Genomic DNA, 27,085 nt, shown 5'->3' on the forward strand with positions numbered 1-27,085 from the left:
CAAAAGAGGAAAAAAGAATAACACAGAGGAAGATACTTGAAATTAATTTCTTTCATAAACTATTTTCACCACTGAGCTGCTCCCAACCCCAAGCTACCATTAACATTCTGAGTATTTAACCTTTTCTTAATTTCAAATGTTGGAATATAATTAATTCATCATAATCCATCTTAAGAAAACAGTATGCTTGTTTGAGTAATATATGCATTTTTAGCTGAGCTCTTAATTCACCATCAATATTTTAAAGTAGAATTACTTCAGGGGTAATTGTCTACTGAAAAAAATACAAAAGAGATCTAAGAGAAAGGTACTTGTCTCCTTAGGAAATGCTATTTCTCTGAATGTTTTACTCAACCTTCTGCAGACCAGACAAGGCTTTAATTCTGTGTGCTAGGACTCCCTCAAGCTGCTCTGTGGTATTATATCAGTTGTACAGTTTGTGGAAAAACAAGGCAACTGTTACACTGCTACTTATCCCCAAAATGAACAACTTAATTCAGGACAAGAATCATCTTAGAAATTATGTGTATCTTGATGACTAACTTGGTTTTGTCCTTATTTGTTAGAAGAGAGAAAGAAATGTACTGCTTACAGCATCATCTAAGATAAACATTTACATTCTGTAACCAGTCTCCTATTTACTAAAGAAAGATCAAAAGCTTTGTTGTTTCCCCATCACCACCTCCACCCCTTGAATTTAACACGACAACAAAATTCTGTTTTTCTGGTATCTTATGTAACACTAAGAAAAAAATAGCTGGAAAAGTTAGCATTAGCAATCATGCTTCTAGATTTCTCCACAGGGACCTTCAAGATACCTTTTACTCCTTCTGGTTCCTTCCCAGATTCAAGAAGGTACTTCACAGAGCCCAAGAAAAGGCAGATATCAGCTAGATGGCTGTCACCCCAGTACTGCAGCACACAACCAAACCATTGTAGAGGGCCCTCACCCCAGTCAGCTGACAACCAAAAGTATGTTATTTTGTGACTTCCAACCTTTTCTGCCTAGCTTGTCAATGTGACATTTCCAGAGCTGAAAAATGTGCCTCCATAATATTTTATTTAACTATAAATACAGTGATTTAATCTGTTGGTATCTGAAGAGCAGATGTTCATACATAGAGAAATTTGGCTTAAGAAGACAATTGATCAAAATAAATTCTCTATCCAATGCTCCAGTTACTGCTGACAAACAAGAAAAGAGTCCAAATATTCATACTGCCAGTCCTCAACATGAGAAGTCCTCAAAACTGAGCAGTGGCAGCCACAACCCTTGCTAAGCATCGAGACACTGCTCCCCCAGCAAGAGGGTCAGTGCGGGGAGGAGCTGCGAGCAGCTGCAAGCTCCAGGGCTGGGAAGATGAGCAATTCCCTCCAGCAGACCTACAGCACTGCATTATGGCGATCAGCCCTTGAACATCCTCCCACTCCCACACTGCTCCTCGCTAGCTGGGTGGCATTTTATACCCTTGCAGCTGCTGTTTCCCTCCCGTCTCCCTCTTTGCTCTGACTCTCAGCATGGCTTCCATCAGCCCTCACGGCCGGCAGTGCCCGCACTGCCACTCTCACCATATGGTCCCAGTGAGCTGGTCCAGCCAGCTGCAAGGATGCAACAAGCCTGAGGATCTGAGGATCTCAGCTGAAACAGTGGGAATATCTAACAATAGTGCAATTTATTAGCAATCTGCTCCCCTTAGTGTTCACCCGATTCCACCACAATGTTACAAACTCCAATGAACTGAGATGCTCTACTAGATGGAAAAGAACTGACACACCTTCAAACCCTGCTGTGCTCTGGATTATAGAACACTCAGAACAATACCTTCCTGACTTTCTTATCCATTTTATCCTGCAGGACAGCTTTTTTAAAAGTTTCAATGTGACCCTGCTCTAAAAACCTGCAGCTACTATCTCAGTACAATAAAGGAATATCATCATGTGGAACAGTCAGAATTAAATATTGCATTTTTTTCCAAATTGCTTTGCAGAAGCACAAGTTATAACACAAAATATACAGGGGTAAAACAAGTCTCTTAGTAGGTGCATTTTTTATTAGTAACTTGAAATAGGCATTGCTTCTTTTGGGCCTTACAGGTTTTTGACAGATGCTGGGATTCTTATCTTAAACCACAAGAAATAGCACCTTTGAGGTCAAAGCTCACACTTCATGCTGCCCTTGCAATGTAGTGATGTCAAGAAAATTGGTATCTACGTACCTTTGGGAGAAGGGCAGGGAACAGTATCTTTTTAAAAAGTCAGGACAAGCCCAACAACAAGGTTTCAAAAATCCTCCCCCTTCCTTCACCAGTAAAGCAGCAATAAATTTTCCTTTAAAGAGCAAAAGAACAAAAGTCTAGAAACTACAGAAATTTTGCGATGCATACAGCACACACCACGCAATTCCCATTTATTTCTCAAAGGCTCATCACACCATCGGGGTGGAGGGGGAGGCAGGGGGGAAGTGAGAGAAAGAGAGAAGTTTGCACTTCTGTAATCAACACACAAAATCAAGTTCCCAGGCTACCAAGTAGTAAAGTTTATCACGCTCCTGAATCTGCAGCAAAAAACAAAAGGCCCTTTTCAGCTTTTAGTTCCAAGCCTACTAAAAAAAAAAGTGTTTCTATCCATCTACTCCCAGCATGCTAAAAGAAATACCATCATCTTCTCATCTGATGCCAACCTCAGTGCTTTGAACTGGCACAGCAGACCTGAAGTGACAAGTTCAGATAGGACCACTGAATGCTACTATCCTTTTATTTCAGATAATTTCCATTCTTTTGACAAAGGAAATAGTCGTTATTACAAAACAAAATGTGCAGGCCAGAAATCACTGTCAAAAAAACAGATTTGCAGAATATCTTGGTTATATTAAATGCTTACACAAGAGGAAGCTGAAAGCAAAACTGCAGCTTAAGTTATAATAGAAGCAAAGTAGAAAAAGAGGGAAAATCAGACATATTCTTTACAAGCAATTTTCTTTCTTTTATGATCTCGTTACTACAGAAACATCTTGTTCTCTTCGCCTGTGGAAGAGGAATCATACCTTTTTTTGGATCCTTAAAAGTCAGTAATGTCAAGCAGCTACAGCTCTACATTACACTTACCTGGCTTCTGCCTGCTCATCTGTAGCCTTGCCTTCAGTCTGACAAAGGCTGTGACACTGCTATTTCATAGTACTTGTCAGGACGGAGCATAAGTTTCCAGGGAAATAACAGGCAGTACAAAGCCAGAGCCTAAATGAATTGTTATTACGATACTGAAGTGCATCATCAAAATCCAGGCATATGGATTTGCCCCCCTTTCTGCAATTTGCTCCAGGGGCCCTGGAAACCAGTGCTACCTGAATCAGGGAATGGAGTCATGTTAACAGCACTAATCCTTCTTTTGCAAAAAGGATTGTTATGGTAACAAACACTAGATTCTATTAAAGGAAACATTTCATATGGTTTTCACTTGGGTATTCATTTCCAGCATTCAAATTACTTTACCAACTGAATTTTATGTGCAGATTTTGTTCTGCATTTGGGTTTTCATTCCTTTTCTTTCTTTGAAAAGGCTCCCCAAAAGAACCCCCAAAAAAAGGGGGAAAAGAGCAGTTTTTATGTGCGAGCATCTCTGCATGCTTTGTCACATCTTTCAATTTCAGCAACTCCCAGCTCAAAGCCTGAATGAATTTCCTGCTCTTTGCTCTATGCCAGGCTTCTATGTTATTTGTATTACAGATCAGTAAAACAAACAAACAAAGGCACAACAGGGACAGTCCAGGACTGTCAGTGGGGCTACACTCATGGGGGCTGGTCCCAGCAGCCCAGTCAAGGGTAGAGTCCTGTGATCAAAGACAAGAAAACATTTAAAGCCCAAGCGATGGGGGGAGGCAGGGAGGGAAGCGAGGCGATGGCTGAAGTGCTCACACCAAGCATTTCCAGCCACACATGCAATACTGGAAGTGGGGAACAGCTTTATCCCTGTGAGTCTGTAAGGAAAAAGGCCAATGAGCAGTAAAAGTAGCAGCACAGCAGGACACTGCAGCAGTGCTGACCCAGCACAATAACAAGTTTAATTTTATCAAGGTTAGCTAAGAGTTATTCCCAGTAACACCTAATGGCCCATGAGGACAGTGATGACCACGCTGGCCTCATGCCCATGCTCTGCCTAACTTGAGCCTAGCTCCAAATCCCTATCTTGCCACCTGGTTGTGGGTGCACTCCACATCCCCAAACCCAGGCTCTTCCACCCAAGAACTCCCCATCCTCTACAGGATGTGTCAGTCCCCCGGCTGAGCAACCTGGAGCCCATGAACACTTGGCCCCGCTCCGACTGATGCATCCTCAGTGCCTCTGTCACCTGGCAGACCTGCTTCAGGGACTGCCCAAGGGTACACTCTGTTCCTGTTATCTCAGCAGAATAAAACAGTTCCTGGCCCTTTCCCTGCGATATTTCACCAACTGTGCCAGTAAAACTGTTTGTGGCAATGGACAGAAAACCAAACCAGTAAACTGATCCCTGTTAAAAATAACCTTGTGAAATAAAAAATACTTAATCCAGACCTGTTTACTGAAGGATTGATGCCTCCTCTTTATCTTTGTAGATCCAGACCCAGCCTATCTCAGTGCAGAGACCTGTATTCAATTTCTCTGCCCACTGACAACAATCCAACCCATCCATTTAGCCTCCCATGAGAGCACCCCATCTACCAGGTGCAGCTCCCCTCTGTCCTGGTAAAGCCCTTCCAGAGCATGTCAAAGCCTCATTCACTTATTCAGCTAAAGAGAACAACCATGCATCTTTAAGATTAATGGCTTAAAAATTCAAGATAGTGGCCACTGCTGCAACCACGTTTTAAATATTTGATACTAAGCTACTTTTCTTTCACCTAGAAAATTTGCTGTTAACATCTCTTCTCAGCACTTATCCATACTTCTTTAAGGATTCATTCCCTCAAAATTGGCCCTTGTATTCCATTAATGCCAAAGCAGACCTGCAAAGCACCCACGTAAGTTCTCCCACCCCCCTCCTCAAGAACGTTTTCCATTCCCTGATCCTATGATACCACTCCCACATGGAGAGCCTCTTTGCATATACAGCAACTGGCCATTTGAATTAATTTGTCTTACCCACTCTGAAAAATCTGGCATCGCAAGTGGTTCCTCTGATTTTCTGCATTCAGTTCCTGGAGTTCTGCTTCCCTCACAGGTGGCCCTTCTACTGCTGCCATTTCATTCCCATTATCCATCTAACTGCTACCCACACTTCAACAACAGACTAGAAGCCATACAGTTGATGCAGGGGCTGCACTTAACCTATTGCTAATCTTGCCCATCATCCTCAAGACAGCAGCTTGCTCATTTCTTAACCCCACTTAATTATTCTTTTCAGCACAGCTAAAGAACTGCTTCTTCATAAAGTCCTTACCGAACTTCACCTATGGTGTCACGTTGGGAAACCATAGTCAATGATGACATTAAAAGAAAACAAAAGCAAGAAAACCCCAACAAAACCCGTATCTGTTGATTCACTAGCATTGAAAGAATTGGATCACGACTGTTTTAAGTGAAGCTAAAGTCCAAGCTGCTCCTGCAGACAGTGTTCCCACCTCCAACATGACATTTACATGGCCACACACTGATACAGATGAGGGAATCTGCAGTGCTGAAAATCAACCCAAGCAACAAAAAAAGCTGAATTTTCATTTGGACCAGTTCCCTCATGTAACTCAACAAGCACCCTCCCAAGCCCTAACAGCAGCAGAATGTGGCACAGGAGAGGAGAAACGCTGTCAACAGCCACATACACGTGGATCAACTCAAAGCAAATGCGAGACTGAAGCCTAAATGGGTCAAAGAGAAAAGTACACACTATCCCTACGCTTCCTCCTGCTTCCCTGCTACTGCTCCCAGCCCTCGCTGCTCCTCCCATACAAGGCAGCTTACACAGAAGTCTGACTTACCACAGTTTAAACAAATGCTATCGTGCTCATTAATTATTTGTCTATTAGAATGCTTCAGGTCATTTCAGATTCATTTTGGAAGAAAGCAAATATGGGCTTTTTTATATCTGAAAGTTTAGCTAACTGAATTTTTTTATTTGCAGAAGATTTGCAGCTGTTTCAAAGTTGAAACAGCTGGAAAGCTGCACTACTGGCAAGAACTGTGAGCACATGTATGATTAATGTAGCATAACCCTTACCTGTCTCACATTAAGGAAATTGGAAAGAAAAATTTAAAACACCAAGAACTTGTAGATAGTGGTAGCTTTTGGACATGCAAGATTTCCTTCTGAAAGCACCACCAGTTAGGCCTTGCTTTAATCTTCCTCTGTATTGTTTGGACAGTGATTTTATTTTTTTTTTTTTTTAATTACATCTTACATGACAGTTATTCTTAGATTTTTCTATATCTATATACATTTAAAGCTTTTCCATACACTTATCAATTACCAGTTGTTACTCTTGTCACAACAAGAAATGGAACATTTCTGCTGTCACACAGCATTACTGCTGATCCAAGCACTATCTTCAACCACCCAAAATCATTTCTACATCACTGCAGGAAAAAGAAAGAAAAATATTTGCTCACGACATAATCTGACAGTTTTGAAAAGACCACTTTTTAGAAGTTTTAAAAACTTGCAGTTCTATCATTATGAGAAAGACTGAACTTATATCATACTTTTACAAAGCAAAAAACATTTAACTAACAAGCAATTGTCATCAATCTACATGGATAAAAAAATTCATGAATACAGCACAATACAGGAAAAAAATTCCACTGCCTATTGGTAAAAGTTATCAAAATCTTTAAAACAAAACAAAAATGAAGACTGAACACAAAGGAATCCATTGCTGCAGTGGAAAACTTTGCAGATGCGAGCAGCATATAAATCAGTGCAGTGTTATCTGCTCGCTGACAGCCAGCTCTCCTGCCTTCCCTGCAGATCGGGGCTTCTGCGAGGCACAGAAGAGTGAAAGCTGACAGGAGCCATTTTTCAGCCTTGCAAACACCATGGAAGCTGACAGGAGCCCCGGGAGTCAGGGTGCTCCACATGGAGCTCCACATGGACGAGGAGGATGCAGGAGCTGATGGCATCCCCTGGCCAGAACCACCACTGAGACCAAGGGACAGGGACAGGAGCAGAAGTAATTGAGTTACCACAGCTGAACAATTACCACTTCCCAGCTGCACTGCAGCAACCATTAGATAAGGTCACACACACTAAGATTGTTTAAAAAAAAAACCAAACAAAAACAACCTTCCTGTTTAATCCATATTCCCTGCTATAAAAGCCAGTCCAGCCTTTCCCTTTTCCTGCCAAGAGGCCCCTGCGCATCCCTGTGAATCTTCCCTACTTTCCTTGTCCACCTTTAACACTCACCTTTTATAACATGTCTGAGAATTTACTTGTCCTCAGACATGTGCAGGACAATTATCCTCACCTAGGGTTCAGCCCTGCTCCTCTGCACACCAGTTGTTCTGTCAAAATACAACTGTTAGTGGTAAGTTATTTCCACTCTCCATCATCCAACTGTGCAGGCAGGAAGGACTGCACAGACAGAGACTAATACCCATTCTGCTCTCAGCCTCTACTTAAGGTTGCTGCTGCTTCCTCGGGACTGAAAAAGGCCTGTGAGCCCAAAGCTACTTTGGGGCTCTGATTTTTGTAGTGGGGGTTTGTTTTTTGGGCTTTGGGGTTTTCTTTCCTTTTCCTTCCCCTATAATTCCACATACAAATCTAACGAAGGGCACTCTCTTCACATCCAGACCCTATCCAACTGGCAGTCAAAGAAGATGACACAGTCATTTCCAAAGTAAAAATTTCATAAATATCAACTAATTGGCAAATTTCTTAGATCATCTAAAAACATGCAAATACAGTGAGAAGGCATCAAGGTAAAAAGGATGCAGAGAGAAGTAGATGAGGGGGTGAAGAAAAAGAAGGAGTTATTAGAGATATCAAAGGGATAAGAGATAAAACATGATCTAAAAATGGAAGCAGAAAGAGAGAAGAACTGAAATCAAGCTGGGAAAGGCACAGAGCTGTTACAAAAGCAAGAGAGACTGCATTAGGTTAATACTTATTTAAGGCATTTTTATATGAAGCTGACGAGTGGTCAAATACTTATTCCTTTATACAGAAGGGATAAGAAACCTGGCAGTTAGGTAAGACAGCATCAATCTTTATCCAGGCTGCAGCTAAAGAATTAAATTCCACCTTTAGCTTGTCCCTGGCAGCTGAGTCCATCAGCTACAGCATTCATGCAAGCAGTGTGATTCTGCAGGGGCTGCTCTCCTTTAGCACCACAAATGGCCTATTTAGATCAAAGCTACAGCTGCCCCTGGTAATTGCACCTCTGTACTGCCCAGAGATGACAGAAGACATTATGGACAGGGCTTCAGCCTCAACTTTGCATTTCCTTCCTTTTTAAACTAAGCATAAGTGAAGGTTGCCACAAATCTCAGCTAAACCATGTAGTGAATCAGTGATACCATTTATCAAGTCAGTCTCTCGTGGTATCTACTTCAGCCTGGAGCTGGAAAGAGATTTATGTTTAAAGACAGAATGCACATATTTCAGGAACAGCCTTGTATTTCTTTAAAAAATAACATTTATGTAAGTCAGACGTACAGACTGTTTCGGTAAAGAATTAAAACTACAATGCCATCTACATATTTCTAGAGAGCCAACATGGCCCTCTTAGAAAACATTTGGCATATCTGAATAATATTTATCTGTATGTTTGTGATGCCTTCCATTTATAGGAGGCTACTATTTATGTACAGGATGTCATACATCAACAACTGTTTGAGATGAGGAAATTCTCACTAGACTTGATTCTCCTCTGGAGCCCTGATTACCCTAGAATAAAAGATTAAGAACATGGCTGGGAGAGAGGGGGTGGGTGTTTAAAGACCCAGAGACTGAACTTAGAACCTTCACCTAATTATCAGACATGATTTGTTAAGAGAAGAGCAGAAGATCACTAGATTGCTGGAAGATGAGGGAAGTTTAAGCCATAAATAGATACAAGCATGAGTTCATGCCTAAGGGCTAATAACATGAAATTAATGGAAAATGTAAGCACTACGTTAACAGGACCTTACAAGAAAACTCACTGGACCTCATAATAGTTTCCCAAGGGAACTGGTGGAAACTCCCACTGCTTGGAATATATGAATCGGTAAGGGCAAAACACAAGAAAAATTCATGATATGGAATGATGCTATACAAGAAAAATGGGCTAAGATGATTTACTAGGTTAAAGGAAGTTCTTATGCTTTTGCAAAATTGTAACCTTCAGAGAGAGGCTGCTTTGCATGACAGAATCATTCTGTATTCTGAGTGCACAGAATAAGGAAAAAGAATTCCTCTACCCTTTCCTCCCCAAATAGCCACCTCAGCCTGCTCAGTCTGACACAGAACAACAATTGACCCACTGTCAGTCACACAGAACAGCCTGACCTGGACAGCAAAGATCCACCTACTCAAGTTTCTGCCTCTTAATTTTTTTTTCCAGTCACCATTCCATTCTAGTTTTCCTAAATTAAACGTTTATTAAATATTAAATTGTATTATTTATTAAACATTTTATTAACAGCACATCCCACAAAAAAAACCCCAAAAAACAACACTTGTTCATGCAACAAAATCTGAGAAATTTTCTCCATAACCAAATCTTCAGATACCAACTTCCTTTGCTCTTCTAGATGATCCACTTACCTCCTGTGTGCTAGTCCTTAGTAGTTAAAGAAAATTTTAGCTAAGCAGAGTTACATTTTTCTGTTCTTTATGTGCTGAACCTCAAAGATCAATTACAACAGGGTTTTTTCTGTGCAGTCTGACTCCAAGATAGGATGTGAGATCATCCATTAAACATACGTATCCAAGACTAGATGCATTATTAATTCCTTTTCCTCTAGGTAATATGGTATGGTGAAAAACAGCTACCAGAGATCATACTGACTAAAGACTTAAGCTGAAATCAGTGGATTTATGTGATGATTGCTGTGCAGCAACCTAACGGATCTCATTGAAGGAGACATAGATTCATCTCCCCTGATACTGCCACTGCTCCTGCAGGATGCTCAACACAAGAAAGAGTATTGATTGTAACAACCCCCCAAAACAGTTCTAAGAGCAGTTGAGAGAACAACCTAACTGAATGTAATATTGCCCTCGTCTGACTACAGACAGGACTAAATTTCATAGCATTTTCTGATTAGTGACAGTGGTTAGAATTTTTTTTTTTTTAAATAAGCTGACTATAAAACACAAGCTGCCTCAGAGTTTCAATCAGACAGGTGCTGCCAACACCAAAATGAGCTTTTTCTTTGACTTGTGGAGCTGCAATCAAGGAAGCTGCCCTAAGGAATTGCTTAACATCAGCATCATCTCAAACCTAACTAACATATTGCTTCGATACAGTCCACAGAGTAAATTCTATTTACTGACCTATTTCAAGACCCACAAAAATAAACAAACACTTCAATCAATTGCCTATCTCAGACCTGTTTATGCTAAAAGCAGCTCCTCACTGAAGGCCTCAGAAGTTCTACTGCTACATTAATCAGCCTCAAGGACCATGTTTTCCCTCTGCAAAACAATTATAATCTGCCCCTTCTTACCTTTTGTATTTTACTCAAGTGTTATGAAGACCAGACAGGCTGATGAAATTCTGCCTAGCTTTGTCCAAAATAACCTTACATCCACGTATCCATGTCCCTGGCAGTTACAACAGCAACAGGACCCACCAAATTCACATTTCTCTATGGTCAAATGCCATCCTATTGTCCAACAACAAGTATGGGTGCTGCTTTGTTTAATCCAGCTTTTATCATCTTAAGCACTCAACTCCTACTGAAAGCCATGCCCCTATGGATAGGAAGCTGAACTTGGCACATCCAAACATTTCTGAGGGCCTCAAATCAACTGTGGTTTTACCCTCCAGTAACAGTGCCTGCTATCATTTTGAAATCAGAGCACTCAAACTTTAACAACAACGTGTTGCAAGTGGCTGTTATTATGTCGTCTCCCTCTTATGCCTTCTACAGACTGGATCAGGAATGGATATCTGACACAAGGATCCTTCTTATCTTAACAGGGAGGGAGTGCTTTCTGGAGGAGATGGAAAACCACACACTATTCCCTGACTGAGCCACGGAGGCAGGTGACAACCTTTGACTTCTGCTGCAAAATGCAGAAGAGACAATTAATTCCAACTGTACTTTGTTAAGAACTTGATTTTTGTTTCCATGTAACTGCTTACACTCCCTTATGCTCCCCTTTATCTTCTGTTGAAGTTTTCTTAGGATATTGAATCTGGTATTTAATATTCAGTGTCATTGCAATCCCACAACTCGACTTTGCTGGCATGACTAATCAGTGTTTCTCAGAAATCCAAAACAACCTTAAAGCTTTTTTTCCCCCCTATGTCAAAGACCTTCATCAACATCAAGTTTCCTCTTCTTCTTAAACCTGGAATCAAACACTGCAACGATCTTGGAATGAAATTGGTTATATGTGTCAGATCAAAAAGTAACAAGCAGTGGGGGAAACAAAATACCCACACAGGTAGTAAGAAAACTGTGTAGCCAATGGCAAAAAGAGCATCTGAGCACCACTGTAATCCTGCAAAAGGAACATTTTTTTCTGTTCCCAGTTCCCCCAGATCTAGAATAGGGTGCAAACTACCCTTGAGGAGACCATCTGCCATCAATGCATGGTGGACTCACCATGGACAGAGAACACAAAGAGACAGAAGTATGTTTGTGATCCACAGGATGTCTAACAACTTTATTTTGACCAAAGCTATAGATACCCATTTGCTCTCAAGAAAGAAGCTGGCAGCAAGCAAGAGTTAACTTTTAGTATAGGGCCAGCTGGAATAACACAGACCACTCAGACAACAAACGTCACCTCACAAGCACCCTGGATTTGTTCCAAAAATCACTTGAAAAGTGGTATTCTTTCTTGACACGCTCAAGGACTGATTCAGCTTGCACCAGAAGCAGTATTTTTTTTTTCTAGTGCTTGTCAGGAACCATAGTTTCTAAATCTACTTTGAGATGCCTTTGAATAGTCTCAAGATACACATATTCCCACAGTATCACTAAGCAACCTTGTAAATTATTTTCCTTGTATTTTAAGTTTAAAAACAAGGATTTCATGTAGCTAAATATGTCAGATTATTTCCCCACCTCCTATTTTCTAAAGAGAAGAAACGTTTAGATATAAAAAAATTTTTTTAAGGTGGAAAGGGACTGTATTTGCAAAGCTATTCACCCACATTAGTACTGCTATGAAATCACTTACAAGATTTCTGCTGACATTCAATAATTTTATTTCTAGCTATTTTCCCTGAGCTTTCACAACCAGGGAAGCAAGCAAACATAACACCTGCTTGGATTTGGCAAGCTGCATGGGGCTCAGGATAATAAGGCAACCCCTCTAACATCTCCTAATTTATAGATGCTGATTTGCTGACAATAGGAGGACAGCTTCATCCTCACCTTTGAAAATGAGGATGAATTTGGATTAGCAAATTGTGAGGATTCATCTCACATTTAAAATGGAGGCTGGTAATTAGAGAGGAGTGAATGATAAATTAAGAGCTATTAGTGATTTACTGCGTTTTCATATAAAGTCTGTTTTCCTCTCTTCACTCCACAGCAAACGTAGGGTAAAAAGCAGGAGAGAATACACAAAAACCTCATCGTGAAGACTAGATTCAACTGGACCAGCTGAGCCTGTACTTTTCACCATTTAATTTTTTTAAGAGTATTTTCCCAATCCTTCTTGGATTAGAAGAAATCTACTTTTTTCTTTCATAATAAATAAATCAGGTAAAACAGTAGAGGATGAAATTGCCAGTGACAGTTGAAAGGGGAAATCCAACACCCTCCCATCCATCCCACCACCACCCCTTGCACCAGCTCTCTGTGCTCTTAAGATTTTGTGCTGAGACACAACCCAAGGGAAAAAAACAAACAGTTTTCTACAGGCATCAGCCAGAGCAAGAAACAGAAGTGAGACAAGCCTTGGCAAGAAGTGCAGCCACAAGCCTTGAGCACAGCTCTTCAGTAACACACAATTTCTATGCTTTGTCTAAAAGGATAGAAGCATCATGGAATCACAGAATGTTTTGGGCTGGAACAGACCTTAAACATCATCAAGCTCTAACAACCCCTGCCATGGGAAGGGACACTAGACCAGGTTCCTCCAAGCCCCATCCAACCTGGCATTGAACACTTCCAGGGATGGGGCAGCCACAACTTCAGCAGCATTAGCCAGTGTCTCACTACCCTCAAAGGGAAGAATTTCTTCCTAATATCTAATCCAAACCTACCGTCCCTTCATCTTAAAGCCGTTCCCCCTTGTCCTGTCACTACATGCCATGAGCAAACTCATCCATCTCCTAATCTAATTTAAAAATTGTTTTTTTCCATGTAGAAGTATTTCTATGCATCTGTCTGAGCTTGCATGTATATGCACACATGCCCAGTGGAACCAGAAATGCATCAGCTGGCTCTGCCAAACTCTGGAAATAAGTACCAGGATGACTTTTAAGGATGATCACCCATGCTTTAGCACCTGGTGCTAACCCGTGAGAGCGTGGCTGGAAACTGCAATATTTATGTCTCCCTTTTAGACAAGATAATGTGATGCTTTCTAAAACGAAAGGACGTTGAAGGTGGCTTTGTCTTGTACATCAATTTTGTAAGGACAGGAAACAAGCAACCTCAAGTTTCTTAGTTCTGTACTGTTATCAAAAAAACCCTCAAGCTGCAGACCAGACCTAATGACCAGTGTCTGCAGAGCAACCCATTCTCAGAAACTCATCCTAAGCAGATGGACTACAGAGCAAAGTAGCAAATTCATGATTCCTACTGTAAAAATGCACAGAATGCTTTCCCTGAATACTGATTTATAAGAGCAATCAAATAGCCTAAGGTACAATGGAAACATTAATCAATACATTCTCTCTAAGGAATGACAACCATACAGGAGAAGGTGTGGGTGTAATTCCTGTACATCCTAAGTCATTCCATGAACCGAGCTCTGTTTATATCCCAGAGACTGGAACTGTGATCCTAAACTGCTTTCTTAATATTATGCATTTCATAATATCCTACCCAAAAGTACAAATAATCAACTGAGTGGTATTAGGGCACATAAAGGAAGAGCATACAGCTTTCTCCTAAAAATCCCATTCCTAACTGATTTTATTAAAAAATCATTTATATGCTCATTCACATATTATAACTTCTTAGGGAGTCACACATTTGAATATAATTAGCCATTTGTTTCGTTGCATTCAGTGCTAATGACCTTTCTTTGAAGAAAGATCCATTTTTGATTTTTCTATTGTTCAAACTTAAGCCTCTTCTGGTTGAAAACACAGGAATCCTCTGAACTGACTTTAAACACCTAAGCAATCAATTGCCTTTCCAATTAATTTTCACTGTGTTTGTTTGGGACAGCTTTGTTGTAACAGCATGAAGGCTTTAAATCTTGGTGATTAAAGCCAGCTTCTAGGTACATACTTGATGTCCCAAACAATAATGCTAAGCAAATACAGCTCCTGCTGACATCCAGGGCAGGTCTACACAGCATGGATCAAAACCAAGCTTAAGTATGCTAAACCCAACTCCTTGCCACACTGGAGCCTGGGTTTGAGGAGACCACGCTGTACTTCTCTCTCTACTTTGTAAGTGTCATTTGCTTATGATTTCTATTAGCAAACAAAGTTAAAAGAAAAATCTCTGTGTAGGAAATAATTACATTCATTTTTCAAGTGTTACATTCTTAATGTAGGAAATTACATCTAAAATTACAGCAATAATAATGCCTTTAGGAGGGATATGCATTTGAGAATTCTTCCCCCCCTCCTGCAATTACTTAAACTTCCTTCATTTCTATCTACATGTTTAGCACTACTTAGGTTTAGTCTAAGTAGCCTAGTACTTAGCTGTTTTTATTGTCCAAAATGATTCCATTATTTTAGTACAAAGAGGGGGAAAACATCTTCATCTAAAGGAATAGTTTGCAACTTTAAACTCATGATTTCCCATTTCACGTCTAACCATAAACAACCAGTTCTGCAAAGCCTTAGGAAAAAAGCAACTTTCTTTACAACTCTAATTACTTTACAACTGCTGAGGGGAAAAAAATTTACTACATTTATATATATGTTTCAAGTTTTTTTCTAAATAAAAGGAAAAGCATTACATTTATTGAATACATTGAAAAGAAACTGTGCATTAGGAGCCTGGATTTCTTTTGTTAAAGAGAGTCTTTCCAGAGCAGACTGGAGTTCTTGCCCTTCCAAATTCCTAATTAACCAGGTTAAATTGCATCTCATTCATGAAACAGGTTATGTCCGGCTTATGAAGAGACATCACTCTTCAGCCTTTCACCTTTGCTAAAATACTCAGTACTTGCCTGTTATGCTCCTTCATTCCTTATTGCAAACCTTCATAATCTCAGCACCCAAGAAGGAATCACACTGGCTCAGAGTCCAGATATGGTCCCACACACCCAGAATCCAACCTCCTAAATTATCCCACGTAACATTTTTACATCAAACATGGTCATAAACCATGTGGGAGAAAATTCTGCTCTAAGCAGCTCACACAAGAGCAAACCCAAAATTTTCACGAAAGGCTCTACTTTAAAGGCATGGTTAAAGAAAGAAATTCTCTATCTCACCACTCCTCCCGTGAAATTACACTTGAGTAAGTATGGCAATGGAAGAACTGAAACTTACTTTCCAGGCGTGTTTTGAGCAGTGTATAACAGCACCATCTGGTGATTGAAGCTGTACAGGATTTTGAACAGATCCCCTAAGTTAAGGCATAGTCATCAGCATAGAAGAACAGTCTGGTTGTGTATAATCTGTTTAAGTCTGGTGGTGTATAATCTGTCATTTGTTTCCATTTAAAATACACGCAATTTTAACCAGAAAATGGTAACATTTTGTGATTCTGTTAAAAAATTAATCAAACTCCTCAGACCTAGCGTCAGATGACTTCTAATGTTAAGTAAGGAAAACTCTTTACATAGGAACACTCCGTTTCGTAAAATACAGTAATTGGTTCAAATGTTTTAACATACTAGGTTAACAAAATGATTGTCTAAAGGTTTGCTTTGTGGTTCAGAGAAATGGAAAAGCCACCTCAGAACCAGAAACAGTCACGCCTGGGTTACTAAAATACTTGAAAAATATCAAACTGGATGTCATGTATGCTGTATTTTCTGAACTGATTAATATATAAACAGAATTAGCATTTTGGTCCTAAAATGCATCACAAATTTTAGTGCTGCTCCATCGAAGCATTGCAGAATATCTAATACACATTGCTGGAAAAAATCCTTAGGGATCCTGAAATGAAAATGTACTCCCCAAAGATGTCACGAGCGACAAGAATTCTATTAGAGCTGAGCATTTCTTCTTCATCACTCCTTTTAAAGTTGTGACTAAATTAGCACAGCCTGCACACTCCAGGGTGTGTGCTGGGAGGAGGGAGGGGGAGAAAACGGAAGATATCAAGGCCTGAGGCACTTCAAGCGGAGAGCATCCATCTGCTAGCAGCAGTCAATGAACAGAACATTTCTAAAAATCTTCCCACTCATATTAAGTCAAGCCAAAAGAACAGAAAACACCTTTTTTCACTCTGACTGTGCAGGACTGAACGTAACAGGACAGTGGGTTATAAATAAATGTTTTTAGAAAACCTAAGAGAAAAAAGCAAAAGAGAGAGAAGCTCACTACGCAGCTCTGCGTTCAGCCTCTCCTGCTGCAGAACTGGTTTAAGAGGCTCCTGCTCATCTCTACGTCACCCATTCCCTCCTCCAATGTATGGTGGCATGTGGAGGAGTGAAATGATAAAAAGAAAACAGGAAAAGAAAAAAAGGACTGGTTCTTTTTATTTTTCTATTTTGCTTGTGAAACCCAGATCTTTTCACTGTCCCAGTACAGAGATGCATTGCCCAAGCTAAGGCCCAGCATATTTGGGTGAAGGGAGCGGCAAGGGGCAGTTGAGGGATGGGAAAGGCTGGGATCGAACTGGCTTTGCTGTTACAAGGTGCCTATCCATGGAACTGGACTCCAGAGCTGCAGCAGTCTGATGGCAATGGTTGAGGAGCTCCCAACCCTTTAAACAACAGCTCCTTCCCACCCACACACGACACCAAATCAGCCCTCTGGGCTGACACCACAACCGACAGGGAGGGCAGCAAATCCCAGGACTGCAATCATCCAGGTCAAAGATAACCTGCTTGCATGCACAGAGTAGTTGTTCAGGCTGGGACCAGAGCTTGGTTTTGAGGTTTTTGGTGGTTTCTTCTTTTGAGCAGGGGGCTGACACAGGTCAGTCTGCTAATAAATTTGCTGGTGTGGCTGTACTGGATACAGGAAGCTCACACTGACACACATTTCATATCTGATACAGAACCCTGTAGTTTCTGAATTTCTTCTGTTATTTGTTATTTCTGCAGAGATAACAGAGATTTCTGTGGCCATTATTTCAGCAAAACAATCTTCCAAGAAAAATGCAATAGCTCTAAAAGCAAATCACACTGGCAGACCCTCGGGCTTAGGGAACACTTTCCTGTACTGTCACATCACCAGAACTCCAATTTATTCCACAGAGCAAAACAAACAGGCACTTTCAACACATGAAAAGAACTCAGTACTATCAGAGAACACAGCATTTAAAAGCAACAACAACCTTCCCCCTCTCAAGTTTTGAGCCATAGTGCCTATAAAATGACACGGACACTTCAAAACTCACGTTTTAATGTTTAAGACAGTCCTATGCCACAAAACTGACAAATATATTCTTTCATTATCAAAAAGGAGAGCAGCAGTTACATAGAACTTAAACCAAAGCTACATTACCTGGAGTATATTTTAAGCTTGTCTAACAACATTCCAAAGCAAAAATGGCTTAATTCAGATGCTTGTTAGAAGAGGCAGATTACTAGCACAGAAATTTATAGATATTACTAGAGGGGGAGGAAAGAGAGAGGCAGTCCCCTATTTTCTGCCACACTGTACAAGAAGGAAGATAAATCTATTAATATCCAAGTTCATTTCCTTGTGAATAGTACTATAAAAAGCAAATGTTTTAAAAAACATTAGCCCTTTAGGTAAACCATCTTTAAGTAAAGTATTGCTCTCAAGAGAAATGACAGGTTTCAATTACCTACACAAGGCTGCAGGGAGATAAATCTCCATCAGTGAATTCCACAAATGTGATCAGTATCATGCTACTCTGTGTCACACAGAAATTGCCAAATTTAACAGGGAGAATTTTGGAGATACAGAAGGCCGTAACTTTGATATCCAACCAAAAAATTTCACAAGCACACAGAAATTTAGAGGGCATTTCTTCTCTTGTTTGATAAAATGAAGCAGAGATATGTGTTTCCCTGCCACAAGTGTTCTCTTGCCCACAGCCAGCTAATAAACCAAGAGACAGAGCAGAGACAGGAGAGGAGACAGAGCAAAGGATTCATGAAAGATGCTTTTAACTCCAGAGTCAGAAACAGGCCAGTTCAAAGGAGCTGAACATGCAAATATTTCTAGTTATTAGTTAAGACAACAGAAGTCATGTTAACTCATTTGATTTAGGCTGCAATTTTTTTTTTTTTCCAACTTCAAAGACAACCTTCAAAATTAAAAGAAAAAGTAGCAACAGAGACTGTCCTCAGCCACAGGACGATCTCTCTGTTTATTCAGTCACATACAGACTGAACCAACACCTCCGACAAATTTTAAAAATGCCTTTTCTAATTTTTCCCTTTTCTGGCTAAGCAAACACAGGAACAGAGTAAGGAAGACCAGCAAAGCTTCACTCACTTATTTCAACCCAGTGGAATGCTGTGCTCAAAGTTTTAAGTTGTCAATCAGTCTCTGGGCAAAATCCAACCACATTATCTCCAGCATATCCTCTACTCTTTACTTAAAAGATCCCAGATCTTCTTCTTTAGAAATGTAACAGATCTCATTAAAAGACACATGGACTCTTCCCCATTATATTGTCCCTATAGGGATAAGCAGCACGTCAAAACCATCCCCAAGACAGGTACTTTATTCATCATTCCCCAGCAAAACACAAAAATGGCCAAAACTTAAGACAATAAAAATTTTCAAATTTCAACTCAAGTAGAAACTAATCAATGAATAACCAAAAGGTTGTCCCAGATCAGCTGATGAACTTGACAGGTCTTTTAACAAAGGTAGCTGGAGATGATGAAGTACAGGGTATCATTAGCCAAATGAGAATGAAGAGATTCTCCATGTGCTTAAGGAGAAGCTGGAGTACGGGAAGGAACCCAGCTTCCTCAGAGGCCTCTGAATCAAACTCTAAAGTAACAGGGCAACAGGCAGGGAAATACAGTCTTCTGCTTTTACCCAAATTCTGGGAGTAACTCATGCTAGCTAAAGAGTAGGTTTTCAGCCCCTGAAGTTTTTTGTTTGTTTTCCTTAAATAAATGTTTTTCCATCTCTTCACGTCTTTGCCGATTAGTGCAGTTGCCTGCAAACCCTGGAAGATGAAGCTCTGAGAAAAGTGTGCGAGATACTGAGATACCCTGAAGGCTCGGCCACCAGGGAGTACAGCATCATGCTGTGGCTTGCGCTGCTGGAATTTACCAGAGGACCAGGAAAGCCCACACTTACTGACATCCAAGCAAGCCTCAGAAGCACAGAGGTCCAGCAAGCAGTAACAAGCAAGTCCAACAGCCTAGTAAAACCAGGAAAGTTCCCTATTGAACTGTTACGTGATCAGTAACAGCAACCACAAATGTGAGAGGCCAAACAAGATGGGAAAACAACATTCCTTTAAAACTCTTTGATGAAGAAGCTAAGGACCAAAGATTCAGCATTCCAGGTCACAACTTTTCTACATTCCTGGCTCAGAGCATATTCTGGTGAGAGAGGAAGAGTAACGAAAGTCAAGAGACACTTATTCAAGAAACAAATATGTGAGTGTTATGGCTAGGACACATCCATGGTTTAGCAGATGCTGGGGAGGGTGGATCTACAAGACAGAAGGAAAGAAAGCTGTGAGTGGCCTCGGTGGGAAGAAGTTTGAACTTGTTAACGTGCAAAAGGGCAGAACAGTTGGATGCAATTTGTAATTCAGTTTTGGCCATGTTAACTCTGTGTCAACAAGGAGATTCACAAATACAGACAGATTCAGCAGACACGAAAGCCTACGATTCATCACCCTTATCTTCAGAGATGAGTGACTGGGCTTAGTCAATATAGACTTCCTTTCAGTGAGTGAAGAGAAACAGACGCTTCAGAGAATGAGTCATTGACTTCCTTTCGAATTAAATTAATCACACCCTAAATCTGTCTGCCTCTATGCAGAGCCTCTGAAAGGAGATGAGAAACAGGAGCTCACACACACATCTAAATTTTGCCACCCATGTCCAGCCATGACATAGGACTAGATGGAAGAGGTATGTTGAGGTTGAAGAAGGTTACCAAGGGAAAAGGCTGTACTTGAAACATCAACTACCAAACAAAACAAGCAACAAAAAATCCACCACCCAACAAAACACACCCACACACGAAAAACATGTAATATCATCCCAAATGAAAAGGAGAAGATGCCCCGTTATCATCCTTCAAAGAGAGACGGGGGAAGTTAACACATGAAATGTGAAGATGAAGGAAATGGATGAGAGAGAAATTGCTAATGGTAACACTGGACTCGTAAGGGACAAGGCAGTAGACAGATCAAAGGGTAAAACTGAAGCGATGGTCTGACTAGAAGAGGAAGTCTTTCAAAGCCTTAGTGAGTAAAGAAATTTACGAAGATATGAGGCAAAACCAGAAAAGGAGAACTTTAAGCAATGATTAGTTTAAAAGACAACAAGAGGAAACTCGATGTGATGCTAATAAACACAGAGATGAGAGGATTAGGATTAGCCTCTATCACAACAGAAATGAAGGCAAGAAAGACAAGATAATGGCAGAGAGACTAGACTAGAAGTTTCATCATTGAAATCAAAGCCGGGGACAGGAATTGATACAGGAGGAAGAGTCAAAGAAAAGATTGCATCTAACGAAGGAAACAGTCTGGAAGACTTCAAAGCCTATGCACAGCTGCAAAACTACAAATTCACTGGGGAGCAACAGACACACTGTGGAACAGCTCACGTGACTGGAGTAATGAGATGGATGGTTACAGGCTCCACAAGAAGGACAGACAGGGAAGGTGACAGGGATTCATTCTATACAAAGGAACAGCCTGAAAGTGTGAAGCTCTGCTGAAAAATGATTGACAGGCCAATAAAGAGCAAATGGGTTTGGATGAGAGGCAAGGCCAAACGAAACAGTCATGAGCACCTGCCACAGACCATTTGATCCTGAAGATGAAGCCTTCTTTAGAAAGCAGGAAGACACCCAGGTTCTCATGGTGAATTGCATCCACCCCAGCAGCTGCTGTACAGGACCCATAGTGGGTCACAGGCAACCAGTGGAATTCTAAAGCACATCAGGAACAGGTCAAGCAGAAGCACACCTACCACTCTTTAGACAGAAAGAAGTGGTGGAGGATGTAAAGTCCGATGGCAGGCTTGGTTACAGCAACCCGAGATAAACAAGATCTTGAGGGGTGTGAGGAAGATGGGTAGCATAATTACAACCCTGTATTTCAGAGGGTTTCAGCTGGTTCAGAGAAGAGGTTAAGCAACTATCCATGGTAAAGAAAGACTGAGCAAGGGCTCATTTAAACAAAATCTACACACACAAGTTAATTGGACTTGATAAGATACATCTGAGGATGCAAAAGAAGACGGTAAAAAGAGTGATCTCTATCTTTAAAAAGCTGTAGGAATTTGAAGAGGTTCTCTCTGACTAGAAGGCAGCAAGCATCAGGCTTTTCTTCCAGAGGGAGAAATAGGACTCCAAAGGTGAGTCAGGGGCTCCCCTCAGCCTCTTGGAAGGCTACAAATCTACCTGGAAACCATTTCCAGACACACAAAACCCAAGAAGGTTACCAGGAATTGCCAGCACAGACTCCATGAGGGTAGATCATGCCCAACTGCAACTGCCAGAATGCAGTCAAGATAAATTGTAACTACAGTCTTCCCTTATCCCCTTTCATCATTCTCCCTGGCAGCCAAATTGCAGAGATCTGGACTAGGCCAGTGAACAGCAACTTGGGCGAAAGGCTGGCCCGGTTCAAAAAGTAGTGCTCAGCACTTTCACCATCAGGCTTACAACTGGGACTGATAGTGGGGTCAGTACACTTCAACACCTTCATTAACAACATGAACAATAGGCCAGCACGTTTCCTTTGCCAGCCTGCAGAAGACATCCCATTGGAACAATGGACAATATGCTGATGGGCAGAGCCACTATTCAGAGGAATCTTAAGATGCTGCAGAAATGAGCTGGCAGAAGTCTCTTGAGCCAAATGCAATTTTTCTGCACCTGGGACCAAAGAACTGCAGGGCAAAAACATAGGCTGGGGACTGTTTGGCTTTTTTGCAGAAAAGGATCTAGGTTCCTCATGGACAAAAAGCTGAACATGGCCCAGCAGCACCCAATCACAGTGGTGAAGGTTAATTTCATCCTGGAGCTGTGTTATTAAGACTGCAGACAGCAGGTCAAGAGAAGTGATTATCATCCCCTGTTGAGCACTTGTGAGATTCTATTTAGAGTACTTTGTCCAGTTCAGGACTCCTCTGCAGAAGAGGCACTGACATATTGGAGCAAGTCCAGCAGAGAGTCCCTATGATGATTTGGAGACTGCAGTACATGGATTAGGCTGACAGATTAACTTGCTGAGTCTCAAGACAAGAAAGCTGAGGTTCTTGAGAAGTCTCTTTGGTGCCTTCAGCTCTGCAGTGGGAGCTTATAAAGATGGAGCCAGAGCTCCATCACCAGAGATGCACAGCAAAAAGACAAAAGGCAAGAGTCACATTTCATCAAAATAAGTTCTGACTCAACGCAAGGAAAAATTCTTCAGTGAAGGTAGCCAATCATTAGAGAACAGGTTGTCCAGGGAAACTCTGTCATATCCTTCCTTGGTAATAACTGAAGCTCAGCTGCCCTAGGCCCTCAGCAGCTCAATGCAACTTCAAAGTCACCATTTTGTGAGCCTCCAGAAGTCTCTTCCAATCTCAGTTATTATTCTAGGATTCCACTATTCTCTCTTCCCTTGCTGTTTTAGTTTTGTTAAATAGTGTTCTCTGTTCCTACCCTTTGGATACTTCTGTTCTTCACATGCATAATATATTGTCCTGGTCTAACTCACAATGTATAGTTCTGGGAGGAAGCAGAGCTCTCCATAACCACTTGTAATAAACCAGCTATGAGACGAGTGATGACAACAAACGTTAAAGAATTAAGCAAATACATTAAATGTAAACAGTAAAAAATGCATTACAGAACATCTTCAGAAACGTTTTCCCATTTAGCATTAAAATACTGTTAGCTATGTTTTGGTATTTAAGAGGACTGAGGGAAAACACACATTCATTTAAAGAAATAATTAAAAACACAGCACAACAGTTCAGAAATTGGATTAAGCTAGATGCAGCTGCAATCTTCAAACTTAGTTTAAACCAAATTTGAATATTTGCAACTGAAGCTTTCAAGTTATAATCATGCCATTGACCCTCCTTCCCCTCTCCCTTTTCTTTCTGGTCTATTGAAAGTATCAGAGCTCCAAGTCAAGAACAACTCCCTTGTAACAACAACTCTGACACGGATATAGTGAGAGCAGATTGCCTGCAAGGAAACAAGAATAAACTGGCTATTTAGAGAGATTATGTAATGCAGCACGGAACTGTAAAATGGGATTTAAAGAGACATCACTCTGCGTTTCAGCCCTGTAAGTAACTGCAAGAGTTGACCAATACTGTAGAAATTTGAAGAGGCTCAGACACAGAGGAAGATGTCTTGTCAGAGTCCCCCCCTGAGCCAGTATTTTATTCGTAACTCTTCTTTTTCACAAAATCAGCAGTGTTTAGCTGTTTTGCCATATCCCTTAAAACAAAGTTGAAACACCACATCATGTCACAGGTGTGCAGATTTTTACTACAAAAATGAGGTCTGTATGCACAGATACAAAGCATTTTGTGGGCCTCAGCTTGTTGAACATGTGGAGTTTCATACACTCAATCAGCACAGTACTGAACTCTGAAAATCAAAGTGATTATGAACAAATACAACAGTATTAAGTCTTCCCTGCATAAATATTTTAGCAAGTGTAAACAAGACTCCAGTTTCTGTAAGCAGACAGTTCCCAAATGAACACACACAAACATCAGCTGGTTCAGCAAAGAAAGGGAGAAACTGAACAGTCATGCCCTGCTGCACTATAAATAGTGAGGAAAGGTAGAGCAAAGGCACATGTGGTAAGGGAGACTAGTTCTGTGTAATGGACATTCTTACACAAACCTGAAAACTACAAAATGCTCAGGGTTTGCCCATGGCTTTGTTTAGAGCACATATATACATTTTTATAAAAACACCAGTGCATACAATGATTTTATAGAAGAGTCCAGAATTGATGAGCAGTTGCTGGGAGATTTTACTTTTGCATTTCTTCACTTTAGAATGGATGAAAAAAAACGTTATTACCTTAAGCATTCTAATGCAAAACTGTTCTTCATCCAATTCTAAACATCCTTTCATTAAAAGCCTCGAGAATCAGCAGCATCATACACTCAGCCAAGCCCAGCTGCTTTGCTGGTAATTAAGTAAGACAGTGAGTCCAGATCACCTCCCTTCCACCTCCCCCGAAAAGACAGACTTTACTTTTATCCAAGGAAGAATTTGGCCCAAACTACATGGGGAAGGAGAGGAGCAATGGAGGGATAGCAGGGGGAGGTGGTTGTTTTTTAAAACCCAGCAAGTCCCTGCTCCATGGCTGGACTTTTCCCCGCACCACGTCAGGCGCGCAGGTTGCTGGCAAGCAGAGCAGGCGCAGAGCAAGACCTGCCAGCACTGTCGGACCACACACAGGCTCTCAGCTGCTCTCCAGTTACACTGGGGACTTCCATCCACACATCCCTGCTTCCCACAGCCTGGCTCTTCACTTCAGCAAGAGCCTGCATGGAGCACCGATGGTACAGGAGAGAATCGTGCGCTCACAGTACTGAGGGCAGGAGCAGCCTTGACAGAAGAGCCACCAGTGGCAGGACCAGGCCTCCCAGAGCTGCTCACAGGCTGTGCTGGGCCAGCATCTCCACAGGAGCAAATTTCAGCACTTCATTTGCAGCACAGTTAATTTTGGAAATGCCAACATAGTGGCACCAGCAAATAAATAAATAAATAAATAGCTCAGCATGTTTTATAACTGCTCATTTTTATTTCAGCCAACTACCAGTGCACTTCAGTTTCACTCAATGAACAACTCCATACCTCTTGTTTAAAATACATACAGTAAGTTCATTTACCTTGCTACACTTTTAAGTCTAACCATGATGGATATTGACATAATTTCACCCCCCAAAAAAAAGCCATGATCATGGGCCCACAGTGACAGGGTGAGATTTTGTAAGCTCATTGCCATAGCTCAATTTGCAATTAAAAACTATGTAAAGCCAGAAGTGTGATTAAAAGCAGCAGACAACCGGCTCATTATACAGCAGCAGAAAAGAAAAGCCTTTCAAACACCAATTGCTCTACCTGAAATATCAGCTGCTGTTGTCATGCCTGGGACTGAGCAAGAACATCACTTAGCTCACTGAAAAGAACTCTCCCAGAGACAGATTGGCAGCATGACAAATGTAGGTTGGCTACAGAAATCAAAGACCAAATACTTGCTCCTTATAGAAAGGATAGGCACAAGGAAAAAAAAAAGAAGAAAACCTGCAAAGAGCTTCAGAGAGGTGTAAGTAAAAGGAAAAATTATCTTCCTGTTTCAAGACTGTTCAGGAGATAAGCTCATTTAAAGCAACTAAAATTTCTTGTATACGATGCAGATATACTTTAGCCAAGTCACAATCATTGTTTTTGATCAGGGAGGCCCCACACACAAAAGCTGTGGGGAAGGAAGATACTCAGACATATTCCCCAACAAACACTCATCCAAGAAAAAAGCTGTGTTTAGATTCTAGAAAAACGCCTACACTGTCTTTACTTGTGATTACCTTTTGGCGTAACCAAAAGGGCTTTTGAAGGATTCAAACACTCCACGAAGCAACAAGACAGATTTCCTTCCATCAGCATTTTACTTTTCTACAATTAGAGACAACTGTGAAGTTCTTACGCAAAAAGCCAATTTATTTTTAAAATGCCTGTTCAAGATTACAGTTTTGATTAAAGTGCCTTAATCCAAAACCAGACTTCATTAAGTTTAGTGGCTTTGTCCCACTGCTTATATAGGTTACATTTTAGACAGCAAATTTAAAACTCCTAAGATAGTAACTTCAGACCTGACACTGACACTAGCTCACCTAAAGTGAAAGCTCTACTTTGCCAAACAAAAAAGGGTTCAATACTCTGAAGTACAAACAGCTGAATAAAACATTCTGTATATAAAACAATCTGTATAGACATCAGTTGAATAATGCTGAGTAAAGTAATCTGATTATACTCCAATGACAGATCAATCTTAACCTGTGAAGATACAACATCAGATCAATCTTACTCTTCATGTACCTATGGGGGCATAATATAGGCAAGATTTTTCTGTGTTGAGTTGCAAACGTAGGATTAATTTAGGAAAATACCTTTCTCTAAAATATCCCCCCCCCCCCGCAATGAGCACCTTATCAGTAAAACCCATTTACATCCCTGGTTAATTACATGTCAGCTTCTGAGACTTTGCTATGACAGCCCATCAGCTGTCATCTCTAAGAGTCATGAGACAGGAGTATTAATTAGCCGAAAAATGACAACTCCTGTCCCTTGATACGAGTAACAGCAAACTGGAAGACCATTCTGCTCCTGGAATAAAAGCTGCTTTTATTCACTCTCTTTAAAGAGAGTAGAATATGGAGATCTCAATTAAAATGTAAAGCATGTAATGAGAATATTTATTTTAATGTCATCTGTGTGCTAAAACCTTTTTTCCATTTTTCCTCTCTCTATTCACTGATCACATATTAAGCACAT

The 27,085-nt window shown here is 40.8% G+C and overlaps 1 protein-coding gene across 1 annotated transcript in view; it reads right to left on the bottom strand.

Annotated features, from left to right (window-relative positions):
- The window catches only part of BRF1 (BRF1 RNA polymerase III transcription initiation factor subunit), a 172,914-nt gene that overhangs the window by 131,076 nt on the left and 14,753 nt on the right, over positions 1–27,085 (bottom strand). The window lies entirely within an intron of this gene.

The sequence above is a fragment of the Corvus kubaryi genome, unplaced genomic scaffold (assembly GCF_017639235.1).
Source record: "Corvus kubaryi isolate FWS band 111438036 unplaced genomic scaffold, C.kubaryi_AGA036_p1.0 66, whole genome shotgun sequence".
Taxonomy (NCBI): Eukaryota; Metazoa; Chordata; class Aves; order Passeriformes; family Corvidae; genus Corvus; species Corvus kubaryi.